This window comes from Apodemus sylvaticus, chromosome 20, assembly GCF_947179515.1.
Source record: "Apodemus sylvaticus chromosome 20, mApoSyl1.1, whole genome shotgun sequence".
Taxonomy (NCBI): domain Eukaryota; kingdom Metazoa; phylum Chordata; class Mammalia; order Rodentia; family Muridae; genus Apodemus; species Apodemus sylvaticus.
Window position 1 is genome coordinate 8,484,887 of NC_067491.1, and position 19,810 is coordinate 8,504,696.

General features: G+C 39.5%; 1 pseudogene; it reads left to right on the top strand.

Moving 5' to 3' along the window:
• The first annotated feature begins 18,354 nt into the window (after positions 1-18,354).
• Positions 18,355-19,597, top strand: LOC127670952 (phosphoglycerate kinase 1-like; annotated as a pseudogene).
• The last annotated feature ends 213 nt before the right edge of the window (positions 19,598-19,810 follow it).

The window sequence follows — 19,810 nt, forward strand, 5'->3', positions numbered from 1 at the left end:
AATCAGAATTATTTTGACAGTTCAGATTTAGATTATGTAGAGGAAGGGAGTTTGCACATGTCCAGAAAACTTGTAGAGATTGACCACTCTCTAACCATTACACAACATTACAGAGAAGAAAAGGAACAAAAATATGTGCATGCGGTTGAGATCAACTAGTGTGAACTGCTCTGTTCTCTACTTTTGACTTAACTGTCTGACCTTGGGAAATCCTTACTGATATATTTCTAGTTTTATTTTCTGTTTTATAAGTTTTGTAATATACCTTCATAAACTGATGTTTCTAGAGAATTGCCGGAGCAATCTCCAACAAAGATTAAGCACTTTTCTGTTAAAAAAAAAAAGATTTCTGATCAAAGAATAAAAATGGTTACATGGACATCTAGTGGTATCTGCAAAAGAATATATATGTATACATATTATATGTATATATATGTATATTATATACATTTTATTCTTGGGCTGGCCAGTTTTATGTCAAGATGACACAAGGTACAGTTGTTGGAGAGGTTGGTGCCTCAGTTGAGAAACTGCCTTAAGATTGCTGTGAGAGTGCCCAACATATTTTGATGATGTTACCCTGGACATAGTTTTAGTTTCTATAAGAAAGGAGGCTGAGTGAGCCATGAAGAACAAGCCAGTAACCAACACTTCTCCACAGCCTCTGCATCAGCTCCTGCCTCCAGGTTCCTGCCCTAACTGAGTTTCTTTTCTAATTGCCTTCAACAGCAGACTATGATGTAAGAGTGTAAGATAGAAAACCAAATTCATCTCCAGCTTACTTTAGGTCATGGTGATGCACCAGAGCAGTTGAAACCCTAACTGAGTCAGAAAGTATTACCAGAAAGTGGGGTAATACTGGAGAGACCTGACTATGTGTTGTTAGAGGGATTGCAAAGGACATTGGAATTCTGCACTAGAAACGCCTTGTGCAGGGAGAGCTCAGAGGAATGTTCCGTAGGAGCTTGGAAGGTAAGGATGTTGAGGTTGGGGGCTGGAGAGATGGCTCAGTGGTTAAGAGCACTTTCTGCTCTTCCAGAGGTCATGAGTTCAAATCCCAGCAACCACATGGTGGCTCACAGCCATCTATAATGAGATCTGATGCCCTCTTCTGGTGTGTCTGAAGACAGATACAGTATACTTACATATAATAGTAAATAAATCTTAAAAAAAGAAAAGAATGTTGAGGTTATTGCTGCCTATAGTGGTCTGGCTCTGAAGTGTCAGAGGGAAGTTTAAAGATAATCATGGCTATTTGCTTTTTTGAATTGAGTCTGTGGTCAGATCATCCTGAAGAATGACATGTGATTAACAAGATACCAGAACTATTTCTTTGCTGGAATAGTTAAATGGAGTTGAGAAATTAGCAGTAAAGTGAAGAATATCATTGAGGTGAACTACTATGGAACACGTTTTCTGAGCGTCAACATACAGAATCTGTGTTCCTGATATGGCTAAGATTGTACCTTGAGATGGGTATAGAACTTGGTAGTGTAAGAGGCACCCAGGTGGTCCTAGTTTTGAGGATTTAAGGGATCATGAGAGCAGCTGAGGCTTGGCACTCACAAGGTTAGAGTCACTGCAGAGAGCCTGGGAGAATGATTGGTTCTCCCGCATTTTGGAGATGGCAGTACTATGGTTGACCACCAAGAACAGTACAAAGAATGGAATTAATCACCTGGAACCTAGAAGACAAGTTGTGTTTGCTGTGGAGAACAAAACCAGAAAGAGGCCACAGCCCTTTAGGAGCACAGAAGATCTTGAGTAAATTCCAGATATTGGAAATGAGTTATTTACACTCTTGGGGTTTGGATTTGCTTTGTTCAGATTGCGACTGTGCCCTGGTTTTTCCTTCTTGAGGCAATATAATATCTAACTTAATTTTGATTTTTATAGGAGTCCACAGTGGAAAGCCTTTGAACTTTAAAAGAGATTTTGGACTTCTGCAAAAGACACAAAGAATTTGGAATTTAAAAGAAACTTCAGATTTTTTTTAAACAGACTTTGAACTTTGAAGAGCTTGAAATTTAAAGACTGTGAGACTTTTAAAATTTGGAAATTTTTTATATTGTGATGTTCGTATGAATGTGAGAACTTGTGGATGAATAAGAAATGAAAGTTTGTGGTTTAATAGTGATGTATTTGTGTCTTAAGTTGACAGGGCATCAATTGTGTTGGCTAGTTTTATATCAATGTGACACAAGCTAGAGTCATTCCAGAGAGCCACAGTTGAGAAAGAGCCTGAATAAGATTGGGATATAGTGCCGGGTGGTGATGGCGCACGCCTTTAATCCCAGCACTTGGGAGGCAGAGGCAGGCAGATTTCTGAGTTCAAGGCCAGCCTGGTCTACAAAGTGAGTTCCAGGACAGCCAGGGCTATACGGAGAAACCCTGTCTCGAAAAACAAACAAAAAAACAAAAAACAAAACAAAACAAAAAGATTGGGATATAGACAGGTTATTTAGCATTTTTTTAAAATTAGTGGCTCATGTGGAAGTGACCAGCCCATTGTGGGTGGAGTCAGCCCTGGGCATATAGTTCTGTTTTCAGTAAGGAAGTGGATTGAGCAAGCAATGTGGAATAAACCAGTAAGAAGGGCTCCTTCATGGTCTGTGCATTAACTCCTACCTCCAGGATCCAGTCTACTTAATAGCCCATTCTGACTTCTTTTAGTGATAAGCACTAATGGAGAAGTACAAGCCAAATAAAACCTTTCCTTCCCAACTTGCTTTTGGTCATGGTGTTTCATCCTAACAAAGTAACCCTAATGAAGACAACTCATGTATACATAAATATGATGTGCTATATAATACAATTATTATAGAAAGTATTACATATTACAAATATATATATATATATATACATGAATGTACATGTAATATGCTATATATTATTGCTAAATATTTAATATATGCTATGAAACTATATGAAATATTATTTAAAATGCTTCTGTGATGTATTTGTGTATATGTGGTTGTACATAGATATCAACAACTATTTTGTTTTTCATTTTTTATTATATATTTTCTTTATTTACATTTCAAATGTTATCACCTTTCCTCATTTCCCCTCTGAAAACCCCCTAATCCATCCTCCCTACCCCTGATGGCCTACTCTCCTAGTCCTGATTCCCTGTCCTGGTGTTCCCCTATACTGGGGCATCAAGTCATAGGACCAAGTGCCTCTCCTCTCCTTGATGTTTGACAAGGCACTCCTCTGCTATATATGCTGTATGAAATAGCAGTTACTTGGTTTAGAAAAGGAAAAAAAAATCATTGATAACTACATATAATTTTTTTCTTCTAAGTACAAGGGCTATTTCTTTCTAATATATTTATATATATTATCATTCAACAAAGGTCAATAAAGTAGAGTGAGATATAGTAGTGATAATACTAAATATAACTATCAGGAATACTCAAATCTATTATGCAAATTTTTTAAATATTGAAACAATATCTTTTGTTATTATTAAGTATTTGTGAGAGATAAATTGCATTTTATCTAGATGATTGAATGAGAGAAATATTACAATTAAAGTTTCTGGTAGACAATAAGTTGAAATAAGAGATGATTCCTTTAATATTTGTTAAATATCTTTTCAATAATTAGTAACGACATGTCATAATTTTGTGTATATATGTGTATATATATATATACTTGTTTAAGTCTCACTTTTAATTTAAAGCCCTAACATCATTAAAAGACTAATTTCAGAAGAACTAAGTAATTCAATTCTCATCTGGATAATAAAATCTAACTCGAATACCAAACTATTCACTCTTTTTAATTATTGGATATTTTCTTTATTTGCATTTCAAATGTTATCCCCTTTCCTGGTCCCCCCCCCACCTCCCGAAACCTCCTATCCCACCCCTTCCACCTGCTTCTATGAGGGTGTTCCTCCCCCCACTCCCCACTCCCCCCCTCCCTGCCCTCAATTCCCCTACACTGAAGCATCTATCAAACCTTCATAGGACCAAGGGCCTCTCCTCCCATTGATGCCTGACAAGGCTGTCCTCTGCTACATATGCAGCTGGAGCTTGGTTGGTGGCTTAATCCTTGGGAGCTTGGGGTGGGGGGTGGGGGAGTCTGATTGGTTGATATTGTTCTTCCTATGGGTTTTCAAACCCCTTCAGCTCCTTCAGTCTTTCTAACTCCTCCATTGGGGACCCCATGCTCAGTCCAATGGTTTACAGTGAGTATCCGCCTCTGTATTCATAAGGCTCGGGCGGGGCCTCTTGGGAGACAGCTATATCAGGCTCCTGTCAGCAAGGTTTTCTTAGCATCTGCAATAGTGTCAGAGTTTGGTGACATACCTTGGATGGATCTCCAGGTGGGACAGTCTCTGGATGTCCTTTCCTTCAGTCTTTGCTCAACACTTTCTCTCCATATGGGTATTTTGTTTCCCTTCTAATAAGAACCGAAGTATGCACACTTTGATCTTCCTTTTCCTTGAGCTTCATGTGGTCTGTGAATTTTTATCTTGGGCTAATACAAACTACTCACTTAATCAGCAGAAGAATTTATCAGATGAGCCTGAGAATTTTAGATATTTTAATTCATTTTATCTCCATGGTAACGATCTTGTTAAAGTCAGAAAAATGGTGGAAATGAAGTAGTACTTCCAGAAAAGTCTCCTCATCTATTTTTAGCTAAAATAATATTTCGTTTTTATTTCAGACTGACTATTCTACAGAACAGTCAAAAAGAGAATTGTACCTCTAGAGTTTGTGACAGGACTTCCATGAGTTAGAGGAGCCAATTAAACTGTAACCGAAGGAGTCAGATAACAGAAGATAAATTTCGGCTTCCATTACCCTGGGGAGGAGGAGCTAAAAACACCTCTATTGGGAGCTCAGTCTTGCTGGGCCCTGGCAATCTCTGCAGAGACCACGGAGTGTGTTCAAGTCCTTGCAACAGACAAGACCTCTTATTGTGGTAGTGAGAACATGGGACCAACCTTCGCAGTCACTTCAATAAAATGATTAATTTTTGTTGTTGTTGTTGTTAGTTAAACAATTCATTCACATTTGGTTTTTATCTCTTTTATTTTTATCTCTTAGTATTCGTATTAGTTTGGAAGGCTTGATAACAAGTAAGGAACTTATGATTTTGGGAAACAATGAAGCTTAATTGTGAAGTAAAGGGGGGAGGGGCAGTTTTTATCCATTTCTTTGGTAAAGGTCTTTTGTCACTTTGTGCATGCTTATTCTGCAAAGCAGCCCCTGTTGAAACTGCGATTGCTCCTGGAAACTGGAATCCGAGTTTCCTCATTTGGAAGCAGTGCAGAGAATGTCGCCCAGTGAGTTGTTGCTCCATGAACGCTCTTCTTAAGACCGAGCCCTTTCATAATCACATCCAGGAATGTTAGAAGAGGGATAATTGAGACTCCTAGACATAAACTTCCGGGACTCTTGGCAGCTTTTACATTTTCAGAAGGTAAAATATAGTGGGGTGTTTTCTGAGGAGACTGGCCTTTTGTTTTACAAACTTTGGAGGTAATGTGACAGATAAGGCTTGTAATCAAACTGGGAGTAGGGAAGTACCAGCTAAATTCTAATAATAATCATAACACCATGAACTGATTAACATTCTACAAGACTGGAGCATTTGTCTATTTATTTTAATTTTATTCATTACTTATTAACTGTACATCCTGCTCACTGCCCCCATTCTGGTCACTCCCTCCCAGAATCCTCTCCCCTTTACCCTTTTCCTCTGAGTTGGTGTGTCCCACCTCTGTATTGTCCCACCTTTGCACCTCAAGTCTACAAGATTAGATGCTTTCTTTTCCACTGAAGCCAGAAAAGGCAGTTCAGCTAGAAGAACATATCCTACACATAGACCCACTCTAGTTGTTCAGGACCCATATAAAGACCTAGCTGCACATCTGCTACATATGTGTGGGGAGCCTCTGTCTGGCCTGTGTATGTTCTTTGGTTGGTGATTCAGACTCAGAGAGCCCCAAGGGTCTCAGGGTAGTTGACTCTGTTGATCTTCCTATGGAGTTCCTATCACCCTGGGGCCAGTAATCCTTCTTCCTATTTTTCCATGAGTCCCCAAGCACCATCCACTGTTTGGCTGTCAATGTCTGTATCCATCTGAGTCAGGTGCTGTATGGAGCCTCTCAGAAGACAACATGTTCCTATCTGCAAGCATAACAGAGTGTCAGAGACTGTCTTTGCCCATGGTATGGGTCTCAAGTTGGGCAAGTTATTGGTTGGCCATTCCCTCAGTCTCTGGTCCCTTCCCTGTGCCTGCATTTCTTGTAGACAGGATAAAGTTGGTGTTGAAAATTTTGAGAATAGGTTGCTGTCTCTGTTGCTCCACTGGAGTTCCTGCCTGGCTACGGGTGATGGCCTCTTCAGTATCCATATACCCAATGTTGTAAACCACAGCTAAGGTTGCCCTCATTGGTTCTTGGGCTCTGCTCTTATCCTGGGACTCTTGTCTTTTCATGGACATGCCCGACACCTCCTCCCCTCATCAGTTTCAGATTTCCATTCATTTTCATGGTCATCTGGCCATCTCTCCTGTCCTTCCCAAGACATGATCTTGAACCCCAACCCCATTTCCTCCTCTTGTACCTCCCCTCTTGTACCTATTTCTTTCCATCCATCTGTCATAATACTATGTTATTCTCCCTTCTAATGGAGATTCAAGCATTTTTGCTTGGCTCTTCCTTTTTGTTTAGCTTCTATGGGTCTGTGGAGCACATCACGGAATCTATATTTTATGGCTAATAGTGATTTATAAGTGAGTACATAACATGCATGTCCTTTTGGGACTGGGTTACCTCACTCAGGATGATAGTCTCAAATCCCATCCATGTGCCTGCAAAATTCATGATGCCCTAGTTTTTAATAGCTAAATAGTATTCCATTGTGTAGATGTGCTACATTTTCTTTATCCATTCTTCAGAGACATCTTTGTTGTTTCCAATTTCTGGCTCTTAATGCTGCTATGAACATAGTTGAGCAAGTGTCTTTGTGGGATGTTGGAACATCTTTTGGGTACCTGCCCAGGAAGGGTATAGCTAGATCTTGAAGCAGAAATATCCCCAGTTTTCTGAGAACACTCCAAATTGATTTTCAAAGTGGTTGTATAAATATAAATTCCTGCCAGCAATGAAGAAGTGTTCCCCTTGCTCCATCTTTGCCAACATGTGCTATCACTTGAGGTTTTCTTCTTAGCCATTCTCAAAGGTGTATCCAGAGTTGTTTTGATTTTTTAATTCCCTGATGGCTAAGGATATCGAACGTTTCTTTAAGTGTTTCTTGGCCATGCAAGATTCCTCTGTTGGGAATTCTCTGTTTTGCAGTTTTATGAGATCCCATCTATCAATTGTTGATCTTAGAGCCTGAGCCATTGATGTTCTGTTCAGGAAACTGTCTCCCATACCAATGCATTAAAGAGTATTTCTCACTTTCTCTTCTATCAGATTTAGTATATCCAGTTTTATGTGGAGGTTCTTCATCTACTTGGACTTGTGTTTTCTGCAGCATGATAAATATTTATTTATTTTCATTCTTCTACATGTAGACATCAAATAAGACCAGCACTGCTTATGCAAGATGCTTTCTTTTTCCATTGAATGGTTTTGGGTTCTTTATCAAAACTCACATGCCCATAGGTGTGTAGAGTTCTTCCTGAGTCTCCTATTGGATTCTATTGATCAATGTGTCTGTTTCTGGACCAATACAATGCAGTTTTTATCACTATCGCTCTGTGGTACAACTTGAGGTCTGGGATGATGAATCCTCCCAAAGTTTTTTGATACTTCAGAGTTGTATTGGCTATCCTGGTTTATAATTTTTCCTTATGAAGTTGAGAATTGTTCTTTCAAGTTCTATCAAAAATCTTGTTGAAATTTTGATGGAGATTGCATTAGAATTTGCAGATTGCTTTTGGTAAGATGGCCATTTTCACTATGTTAATCCTACCAATTCATAAGCATGGGAGATATTTCCATCTTCTGATATCTTCTTCAATTACTTTCTTCATGGACTTGAAGGTCTTGTGATACAGATCTTTCCCTTGCTTGGTTAGAATTACACCAATATATTTTATATTGCTCATGGCTATTGTAAAGGGTGCTTCTTCTCTAATTTCTTCCTCTGCCCATTTATCACTTACCTTGATGGATGATGTCTACAGTACCCGTAATGTCTGTTAGCTTCAAGTTATTTACAAATAACTGTTAGTTATTTCTCTATTTAGTTCTGTCTGAATGACCTGTTAATTGCTGAGAGTGGGGTGTTGAAGTCTCCCACTATTAATGTGTGGGGTGATTATGAGATTTAAGCATTAGCGATGTCTCTTTTACAAATGTGGTTGCCCTTGTGTTTGGGGCATAGATGTTCAGAATTGAGATGTTCTCTTGGTGTATTTTTTCCTTTGACGAGTATGAAGTGTTATTCCCTGTCTCTTTTGACTAATTTTCATTGAAAGTCTATTTTACTAGATATTAGAATGGATACCCTAGCTTGGTACTTGGGTCAGTTTTCTTAGAAAACTGTTTTCTAGTCCTTTATTGTGAGGTAATGCCTATCTTTGTGGTTGAGATGATATCTTCTATGCAACAGAATGATGGGTCCTGTGTTCATATTGATTTAACCTGTGACTTTTTGTTGGGGAATTGGTCCCATTTATGTAGCAAGTTATCAATGAACAATATTGTGATTTCCTGTTATATCAATGCTCTTCTTCTTCTTCTTCTTCTTCTTCTTCTTCTTCTTCTTCTTCTTCTTCTTCTTCTTCTTCTTCTTCTTCTTCTTCTTCTTCTTCTTCTCCTGCTGCTGCTGCTGCTGCTACTGCTGGTGGTGGTGGTGGTAATGGTGGTGGTGATGGTGACGGTGGTGGTGGTGGTGGTGGTGGTGTGTGTGTGTGTGTGTGTGTGTGTGTACCTTCCTAGTTTTGCTGATAGGAATTTCCTGTGTATTCTTGGATGTAGTTATCTACCTTAGGTTGGATTTTTTTCCTTCTAGTATTTTCTGTAGGGTTGGGTTTGTGGATAGATATTGTTTAAATTTGCATTTGTCTTGAAATACAGTTTTCTCCATCTATCATAATTGAGAGTATTGTTGGGTATAGTAGTCTAGTATGACGCCTGTGGTTTTTTGAGGTTGCAAGGTATCTTGCTTATAGAGTCTCTGTTGAGAATTCAGGTGTAATTCTAATAGATCTGCCTTGGTATGTTACCTGGCCTTTTTCTCTTGCCATTTTAAGTATTCATTCGTTGTTCTGTAGACTTTGAATTTTGATTATTTTGTGGAGGGAGGATTTTCTTTTCTGATCCAGTCTAATTGTAGTTCTAAGATCTTCTTGTATGTTTATGGGCATTTCTTTTTTAAGATGGCAAGGTTTTTTTTTGTGACTTTGTTGAGACTATTTTCTGAGCCTTGGAGCTGGGACTCTTAACCTTCTATTAATATTATTCTTAGGTTAGGTTTATTCGTGATTTTCCACATTTCCTGGATGGTTTGTGTCAGCAATTCTTTTAGAATTAACATCTTATTTGACTGATGTATCAATTTTATATAGTGTATCTTCAATGTCCGATATTCTCTTCCATCTCCTGTATTTTCTTGACGATTCTTGCATTTGTTGTCCCTGATGTCTTCCCTACATTTTCCATCTTCAGAATTTCCTGAGTTTGTGTTTTCTTTATTCTTCTATTTCCACTTTCAGATCTTCCATAGTTTTATTTATTTCATTCATCTATTTAATTGTATTTTCCTGTATGTTTTAAAGAGATTTCTTTGTTTCTTCTTTAAAGAACTCTGTTTGGTTGGCATTTTCTTGTACTTCTGTAAGGGATTTAATCATGTTTTCTTTAAACATCTCTATCATCTTTCTAAGATTGGAGTTAAAGTCATTTTCTTGGGTTTCAGTTGTGTTAGTATACCCAGGGCTTGCTCTAGTGAGTAGCTGTGCATTGAAAGTGTCATATTGTCCTGTATCTTGTTGGCTGTGTTCTTTCAGGAGTCTTTAGTCATCTGGATGATTTTGGTCCCTGGATGTTCTTGTTGTAATAGGTATTGGGAGGGAGAAGTGAACATCGATAGTCCTGGTATGGCAGGCCTCTGATAGGCATCCATAGGTTGTATGTTTCTGGACCTGCAGTTCTGATAACAGTGGGAGGAGAGGTGGTAGGAGGATGGAAATCTCCACGAAATAGCAGGCTGCTCACTAGAGCTTGGCTTTTCCACGTTTTTACATACAGAATTCTTCTTTAGTCTCAGAGTTCCTAAGTAAATATTATCTATATTGTAGTTTTAAAAAAGAAGACACAATAAAATAACATAACATTTCCAGAGTGTATATTAAAAAAAAATCTCTGGATGCTGAAATTGCACTGCATCATTAATTGCAATAATGAAAAGGAGCTCAAGGTAACAGAAGAGGGGGCCTTCAGCATTCTAAATATTTCTGGTTTCCCTCAACTCCTCAGCCCAGTTGAGAACTCTGCTGCACTGTGCTTTGAAAAGTCGTGACACAAAGTCATTACAATTTTTAAATCTGTTATACTCTATTTTGTCTAAATTTTGCATCCCTTTAAGTTTCATAACATATAAAGTTTTTGTTTCACACCTTCAATCATACCCAAACACATTAAACCCTATGCTGACAAATGTAACTTCTTTCAAATAAAAGGTTGGTCAGAGAATGAAAATTTCATGTCCTTCTTAACACCAGCTTTATACAGCCACTTTCTCTCTGAGAAAATATCAGGTTGGAAGTTAGAATTATTTACATCGGAAATTTGAATTAGGATTTTTTCTTATACTGCCTGCTGTTTCTTGTTTTCTTTACAGCAAATGTTATAATAATGAAATCATTAAAAGGGATTAATATTATCCATGAAGTGTGGTAATTTTAGAGAATTATCATAGACTTAGTGTCCCAGAACAAAGTAGTAATTTAAGGTGGTTTTTGCAAATCCATTGCATTATAAAATATACTTTTCAACTTCTTTAAGTTGGAAAGCTATGCTATGTAATAAGAATAATTCTCTTTCTCTCCCCTAACCCTCCCCCTCTCTCCCCATTCCTCTCTCTTCCTCTCCCTTTCTCCTCCTCTCTCCTGGTGTATTAATTTTCTGAGATAAATTTGGCTATCAAATATTGTAGTATGCTTATGTTCTTTTGCCCTAAATCATCACCACTTATTCAGCATTCCATAATTTCACTAATGCTTGAAGTAATATTTCTAACAGAGAATTTTCTAGTTATAACTAAATCACCTTTCAAAAAATATATTGTGTTTATTTTATATCTATGACTGTTTTGTCTACATATATTTGTGTTCACCACATGTCAGAAAGATAACCATGACTCTTTTTTTTTATTTTTTTATCTATTGCAAAGGGAAGTAAAGGGAAATAAAAATACTTTATGATAAAATTAAAGGTTTGCATGGAAAATATTACTGATAAACACGTTAAAATTGACAATTTTCATGGAAAATTAAAGAGTAAAGTGGTAGACATGTAAAGCATTGCTAAATTAATTGAAATATGGGATAGAAACATTTTATGATAGAATTGAAGATTTACATGGAAAATATTTCTGATAAAATTGTAGAAAAATGCAGAAAAACGTGTTAGAATTGAAGATTATCATGGAAAATTTGCTATAGATATAATAATGGTAGGTATTAAAATATTCCTAAGTTGATTGAAAGTGGAATTATAAACATTTTCTGATAAACTTGAAGATTTGCATGGAAAATATTTCTGATATAATTGAAGAAATATATAGAAAACATATGTTAAAATTAAAGATTATCATGAAAATTATATAGATAAAATGATAGACATAAAGATAATTCTAAGTTGATTGAAGGTAGAATTATTAACATTTTCAGATAGCATTGAAGATTTACTTGGAAAATATTTCTGGTAAAATTCAAGAAATAAATAGACAAACACATTAAAATTGACTATTTTTTGGAAAATTTTACATATAAAATGATAGATATAAAAACTCTTTCTAAATTAATTGAAGGTGGAATTAGAAACATTTGTGATAATATTAAAGATTTACATTGAAAATATTTCTGATAAAATAGAGGAAATATATAGAAAGATATATTAAAATTGAAGATTATCATGAAAAATAATGCAGATAAAATGGTAGACATAAAAAATTACTAAATTAATTAAAAGGGGAATTATAAACATTTTCTGATAAAATTGAAGATTTATATGAGAAATATTTAGTTAGTCTATGTCTTTTTATTGGGGAGTTGAGTCCATTGTTGTTAAGAGATATTAGGGAACAGTGATTGTTGTTTCCTGTTATTTTTATGTTTGTGTGGGTATCTTCTGTTGGGTTTGTTGGAAGAAGATTACTTTCTTCCTTTTTCTAGGGTGTAGTTTCCCTCCTTGTGTTGGAGTTTTCCATCTATTATCCTTTGTAGGGCTGTATTTGTGGACAGATATTGTGTAAATTTGGTTTTATCATGGAATATCATGGTTTCTCCATCTATGGTGATTGAGAGTTTTGCTGGGTATAGCAGCCTGGGCTGCCATTTGTGTTTTCTTTTTTTTTTTCTTTTTTTTTTTTATTCGATATAATTTATTTACATTTCAAATGATTTCCCCTTTTCTAGCCCCCCCACTCCCCGAAAGTCCCGTAAGCCCCCTTCTCTTCCCCTGTCCTCCCTCCCACCCCTTCCCGCTTCCCCGTTCTGGTTTTGCCGAATACTGTTTCACTGAGTCTTTCCAGAACCAGGGGCCACTCCTCCTTTCTTCTTGTACCTCATTTGATGTGTGGATTATGTTTTGGGTATTCCAGTTTTCTAGGTTAATAACCACTTATTACCATGATTCACCTTTTGAGTCTGGGTTACCTCACTTAGTATGATGTTCTCCAGCTCCATCCATTTGCCTAAGATTTTCATGAATTCATTGTTTCTAATGGCTGAATAGTACTCCATTGTGTAGATATACCACATTTTTTGCATCCACTCTTGTGTTGAGGGATACCTGGGTTCTTTCCAGCATCTGGCAATTATAAATAGGGCTGCTATGAACATAGTAGAGCATGTATCCTTATTACATGGTGGGGAGTCCTCTGGGTATATGCCCAGGAGTGGTATAGCAGGATCTTCTGGAAGTGAGGTGCCCAGTTTTCGGAGGAACCGCCAGACTGATTTCCAGAGTGGTTGTACCAATTTGCAACCCCCACCAGCAGTGGAGGAGTGTTCCTCTTTCTCCACACCCTCTCCAACACCTGCTGTCTCCTGAATTTTTAATCTTAGCCATTCTGACTGGTGTAAGATGAAATCTTAGGGTTGTTTTGATTTGCATTTCCCTAATGACTAATGAAGTTGAGCATTTTTTAAGATGCTTCTCTGCCATCCGAAGTTCTTCAGGTGAGAATTCTTTGTTTAACTCTGTACCCCATTTTTTAATAGGGTTGTTTGGTTTTCTGGAGTCTAACTTCTTGAGTTCTTTATATATATTGGATATTAGCCCTCTATCTGATGTAGGATTGGTGAAGATCTTTTCCCAATTTGTTGGTTGCCGATTTGTCCTCTTGATGGTGTCCTTTGCCTTACAGAAAGGAATTGGGTAGTGTTCCTTCTTTTTCTATTTTGTGGAATAGTTTGAAGAGTATTGGTGTTAACTCTTCTTTGAAGGTCTGGTAGAATTCTGCACTGAAACCATCTGGTCCTGTGCTATTTTTGGTTGGAAGACTTTCTATGACTCCTTCTATTTCTTTAGGCATTATGGGACTGTTTAGATGGTCTAGTTGGTCCTGATTTAATTTTGGTATTTGGTATCTGTCAAGGAAATTGTCCATTTCCTCCAGATTCTCCAGTTTTGTTGAGTACAGGCTCTTGTAGTATCTGATGATTTTTTGGATTTCCTCAGTTTCTCTTGTTATATCTCCCTTTTCAGTTCTAAGTTTGTTAATTTGGATACTTTCTCTCTGCCCTTAGTCAGTCTGGCTAAGGGTTTATCTATCTTGTTGATTTTCACAAAGAACCAGCTCCTGGTTTTGTTGATTTTTTTGTATGTTTCTCTTTGTTTCTACTTGATTGATTTCGGCCCTGAGTTTGATGATTTCCTGCCTTCTACTCCTCCGGGTGAAATATCTTCTTTTTTTTCTAGGGCTTTCAGGTGTGTCTTTAAGCTGGTAATGTATGCTCTCTCCATTTTCTTTTTGGAGGCATTCAGGGCTATGAGTTTTCCTCTTAGCACTGCTTTCATTGTGTCCCATAGATTTGGGTATGTTGTGTTTTCATTTTCATTGTGTTCTAAAAAGTCTTTAATTTCTTTCTTTATTTCTTCTTTGACCAAGGTATCATTGAGTAGAGTATTATTCAGTTTCCACGTGTATGTGGGTTTTCTGTTGTTTCTGTTGCTATTGAAGACCACTTTTACTCCATAGTGATCAGATAGGAGGCATAGGATTAGATCGATCTTCTTATATTTTTTGAGGTCTGTCTTGTGACCAATTATATGATCGATTTTGGAGAAGGTACCATGAGGTGCTGAGAAAAAGTTATATTCTTTTGTTTTAGGATAGAATGTTCTATATATATATCTGTTAAATCTAATTGGTCCAAAGATTCAATTAGTTTCATTGTGTCCCTGTTTAGTTTCTGTTTTCCTGATCGGTCCATTGAGGAAAGTGCACTGTTGAAGTCACCCACAATTATTGTGTTAGCTGCAATGTGTGCTTTGAGTTTTAATAAAGTTTCTTTTACGAAAGAGGGTGCCCTTGCATTTGGAACATAGATGTTCAGGATTGACAGTTCTCTTGTTGTATTTTTCCTTTGACCAGCAAGAAGTGTCCCTCAGAGTCTCTTTTGATGACTTTGGGTTGAAAGTCAATTTTGTCTGATATTAAAATGGCTACTCCAGCTTGTTTCCTGAGACCATTTGCTTGTAAAATTGTCTTCCAGCCTTTTACTCTAAGGTAGTGTTTGTCTTTGACCCTGAGGTGTGTTTCCTGTAAGCAGCAAAATGTAGGGTCCTGTTTACGTATCCATTCAGTTAGTCTGTGTCTTTTTATTGGGGCATTAAGTCCATTGATGTTAAGAGATATTAAGGAATAGTGATTGTTACTTCCTATCATTTTTGACGTTATTTTTTAAATTTGAATGCTTAAATTCTTTTGGGTTTGATGAAAGGTTACTATCTTGCTTTTTCCAGGGTGAAGTTTCGCTCCTTGTATTGGTGATGTCCTCCTATTATCCTTTTTAGGGCTGGGTTTGTGGATAGATATTGGGTAAACTTGGTTTTGTCATGAAATATCTTAGTTTCTCCATCTATGGTGATTGAGAGTTTTGCTGGATATAGTAGTTTTGGTTGGCATTTGTGTTCTCTTAGAGTCTGCATGAGATCTGCCCAGGACCTTCTAGCCTTCATAGTCTCAGGTGAAAAGTCTGCTGTGATTCTGATAGGTCTTCCTTTATATGTTACTTGGCCTTTTTCTCTTACTGCCTTTAATATTCTTTCTTTGTTTAGAACATTTGGTGTTTTGATTATTATGTGACGGGAAGTATTTCTGCTCTGGTCCAGTCTGTTTGGAGTTCTGTAGGCTTCTTGTATATTCATGAGCATCTCTCTCTTTAGGTTAGGGAAGTTTTCTTCCATAATTTTATTGAAGATATTTGCTGGCCCTTTAAGTTGTAAATCTTCACTCTCATCTATGCCTATAATCCTTAGGTTTGGTCTTCTCCTTGTGTCCTGGATTTCCTGGATATTTTGGGTGACAAGCTTTTTGCATTTTGCATTTTCTTCAACTGTTGAGTCCATGGTTTCTATGGAATCTTCAGCATCTGAGACCAGCATCTCTTGTATTCTGTTGTTGATATTTGCATCTCTGTCCCCTGATTTCTTCCCAAGGCTTTCTATCTCCAAAGTTGTCTCCCTTTGAGTTTTCTTAGTTGTTTCTACTTCTGATTTTAGATCCTGGATGTTTTTGCTTAGCTCCTTCACTTGCTTGTTTGTGCTTTCCTGTAATTCTTTAAGAGATTTTTGTGTTTCCTCTCTCATGACCTCAGCCTGTTGACCAAAGTTCTCCTGTATTTCTTTAAGTGTTTTTTGCATTTCCTCCTTGTTGGCTTTTGTATTCTCCTGGATTTCTTTCAATGATTTTTGTGTTTCCCTTGCAAGGGCTTCTAACTTTGATCCATTTTCTCCTGAATTTCTTTAAGTATGTCCTTCATGTGTTTCTGTACCAGCATCATGACCAGTGATTTTAAATCCAAATCTTGTTTTACTGGTGTGATGGGGTATCCAGGACATGCTGATAGAGGAGAATTGGGTTCAGATGTTGCCATATTGCCTTGATTTCTGTTAGTGATGTTCCTGTGTTTGCCTTTTGCCATCTAGTTCTCACTGGTGTTAGTTTGTCTTGTCAGTGCTGGACTCACCAGTGCAAGCTGCCCCTTCCCAGTTGGCCTCTGGTGCACAGCTTACCCCCTGCACTGCCTGTAGACAGGGTGCTGCTGCCCAGGCTGATCAGATCCTGAAGCAGGCACCCGCAGGCTCCCGCCGGGGGCCCGCTGGATTCACTGGAGCACACTGACTTCTCCCAGCTGGCCGCCCGGAAGCCCTGCTAGCCTCTTGCAGGACCTGGAGTTGTGGTGCGGCCGCCCAGGCTGATCTGGATCCTAAAGAGGAGAGAGTTGAGCTGAGGGCTTCCACCTGAGGCCTTGCCCCAGATTGTGTCTGTGGACCAGATGGAGCCCGTGTGCACCCCCAGGGAGCGCAGACGGTGTATGCTGCTGTGACCTCCCCTGTGTTCTGCTCACTCCGCTGGGCAGCCGAACCCCCAACCGGGCTGGCGCACACAAGGTTAGCCTGGCCGCCCAGGCCCTGAGTCCAGGCAAAAGCCTGGGAGGCCAAGGTCAGAGCAAAGTTCCCCTAGGGCTATGACTGTTAATTGGGTCCGCCAGGTGACCCAGATGGCATGCGTGCAAGCCTGCGCTCCCTGAAAGCGCTGGGAGAGTCTGCTGTGCTAACAACCTCCTGGGCGGGTTGATTCACAGATGGCCCACCAAGCCACCCAGTTCTTGGGGTCAGTCCTGTGCCTTTTGGGGCCTAGACCCCCGCTTTGTTAGCCTCAGGCTATGCCTGTTATGGGTCTGCCCGCCAGAGCTCTCTGTCGTCCTGCAGGCAAAATGGCGGTGGTGCGCACGCAGGCCTGGGCAAAAAACCTCCTGGCTGGGTTGGCATCCCGATGGCCCCCCGAACAGCCCAGGGCCTGGGTACAGGCCAACGCCCGTCGGGCTCAGACCCCCGCGGTGTTGTCCTCGGATTATGTTTGTGTACCTCAGTCTGTCCAATCTCTGGAGGCCGAAACCAAGATGGAGATGAGCCTCTCCTGACTGGCGGGAGGCAGAGTTCTGAAGTGGCTTCCGTGCAGCAAAAGGCGCTGCACAACCGTAGCTGCTTGCCGCCAGGCTGGTCAGCAAAGGTCAGTGGTCGTGGGCGCAGGGCCTAACTGGACCCTGTGTCGCCTTGGTTCCACTGCTGATGGCCCTTCAGCTGGACCAGCCACTGCTGCACTGCCGCCGCCGCCGCCGCCGCCCAGTAGGTGTGTTTTATGGAATGGTGGAATGGTGGGGTTATAGCTGCAGGAGTGTAAAGATCTGATCAAAATATACCACAGTCTGGAAGCTAGGAGTAAAATCTCAATTCTAGTTGCTCTTTTCCTCTTTAATCTGCACAGGATTTTAATTTTAGGAACTGTGCTTCCCACAGTGAGGATAGATGTCCTTGACCCATTTTAACATTTCTAAAACTACCAATTAGACACAGCTAGATATGCTTTTCCATGTTATTCTGAATCTAGTGACATTTGCACTGAGAATGGCCTCATGTTTACCATAGCTCAGCTTCTGAGTAGTGATCATTTCAACACTAGACTCTCAGACATATATTTCTAAAGACAAACATTTGAACTTTATAAAAGAATAGCCAAGCTTAGAAAAAAATAAGTACTTTTAGCAAACTGAAGGGATATGGTTCAGCATTTGAAATTCAAATGAGAGTCACATGCTATTAGCTGCTCCTCTAGAGGACCTGAGTGTTGGTCCCAGTACCCACATGATGGCTTATAGCCATTTATATCTCTAGTTCTAATGAGTTAGACACCATTTCTGAGCCTTTACACTATTTTGCACACACATATTAAACATAGAATAGGTGTCTCTGGTTATCTCTTAGGTGAAAGTGAAACTTAGTTTAAGATGTTTCAAGTTTATAACCTTGATGGTAACTAAGACACCAGGATGATGTTAGTTATATTCAGATTAGTAGGGATGAAAAAGGGTAAGTTAGCTCTTCCTCAGCTCCAGGACTCTCAGCCTTACAGTGTTGCCAAAATGTTGCTTTCTAATAAGCTGGCATTGGATAAGCTGGACGCGAAGGGGAAGCGGGTCGTGATGAGGGTAGACTTCAACGTTCCGATGAAGAACAACCAGATAACAAATAACCAAAGGATCAAGGCTGCTGTTCCAAGCATCAAATTCTGATTGGACAATGGGGCTAAATCGGTTGTCCTTATGAGCCTGATGGTGTTCCCATGCCTGACAAGTACTCCTTAGAGTCAGTTGCTGCAGAACTCAAATCTCTGCTGGGCAAGGGTGTTCTGTTCTTGAAGTATTATTGTGTAGGCCCAGAAGTTGATAATGCCTGTGCTAACCCAGAGGCAAGGACTGTCATCATGCTGGAGAACCTCTGCTTTCATGTAAAGGAGGAAGGGAAAGTAAAAGATGCTTCTGGGAACAAAGTTAAAGCTGATCTGGCCAAAACTGATGCTTTCCGAGCCTTGCTGTCCAAACTAGGAGATGTCTATGTCAACGATGCTTTTGGGACTGCACACAGAGTCCACAGCTCCACAGTGTGTGTGTGAATCTGCCACAGAAGGCTGGTGTATTTTTGAAGAAGAAGGAGCTGAACTCCTTTGCCAAGACTTGGGAGAGTCCAGAGCCACCCTTCCTGGCTGTCTTGGGAGGAACTAAAGTCATGGACAAGATCCAGCTGATCAGTAATATGCTAGACAAAGTCAATGAGAGGATCCTTGGTGGTGGAATGGTTTTTACCTTCCTTAAGGTGCTCAACAACACAGAGATTGGCACATCTCTGTTTGATGAAGGAGCCAAGATTGTCAAAGATCTCATGTCCAAAGCTGAGGAAAAAATGGTGTGGCGATTACTTTGCCTGTTGACTTTGTCACTGTTGATAAAGTTGATGAGAATGCCAAGACTGGACGAGCTACTGTGGCCTCCGCTATATCTGCTGGCTGGATGGGCTTGGACTGTGGCACTGAGAGCAGCAAGAAATATGCTGGAACCCTGGGCCAAGCTAAGAAGATTGTTTGGAATGGTGCTGTTGGGGTGTTTGAGTGGGAAGCCTTTGCCAGGGGTACCAAGTCACTCATGGATGAGGTGGCTAAATCCACTTCTAGAGGCTGCATCACTGTCATAGGGTGGAGACACTGCCACTTGCTGTGCCAAATGCAGCACAGAGGATAAAGTCAGCCATGTGAGCCCTGGGGGCGGCGCCAGTCTAGAGCTCCTGGGAGGTAAAGTCCTTCCTGGGGTGGATGCTCTCAGCAAAGTTTAGTATTCTCTTTCCTGCCTTTGGTTCCTGTGCACAGCCCCTAAGTCAACCTAATGTTTTCCGCATCTCCATTTGGGGTTAGCACAAGATTCAGCTAGTGGCCAAGATGCAGCACCAGGAACCCTTAAAGAGTTGCACAGCATCTCAGTTTGTCTTTACTGCATCGGGATTTGTGTACGTTCTTCGAGATCCCATTTAAATTCCCTAGGGACTAAA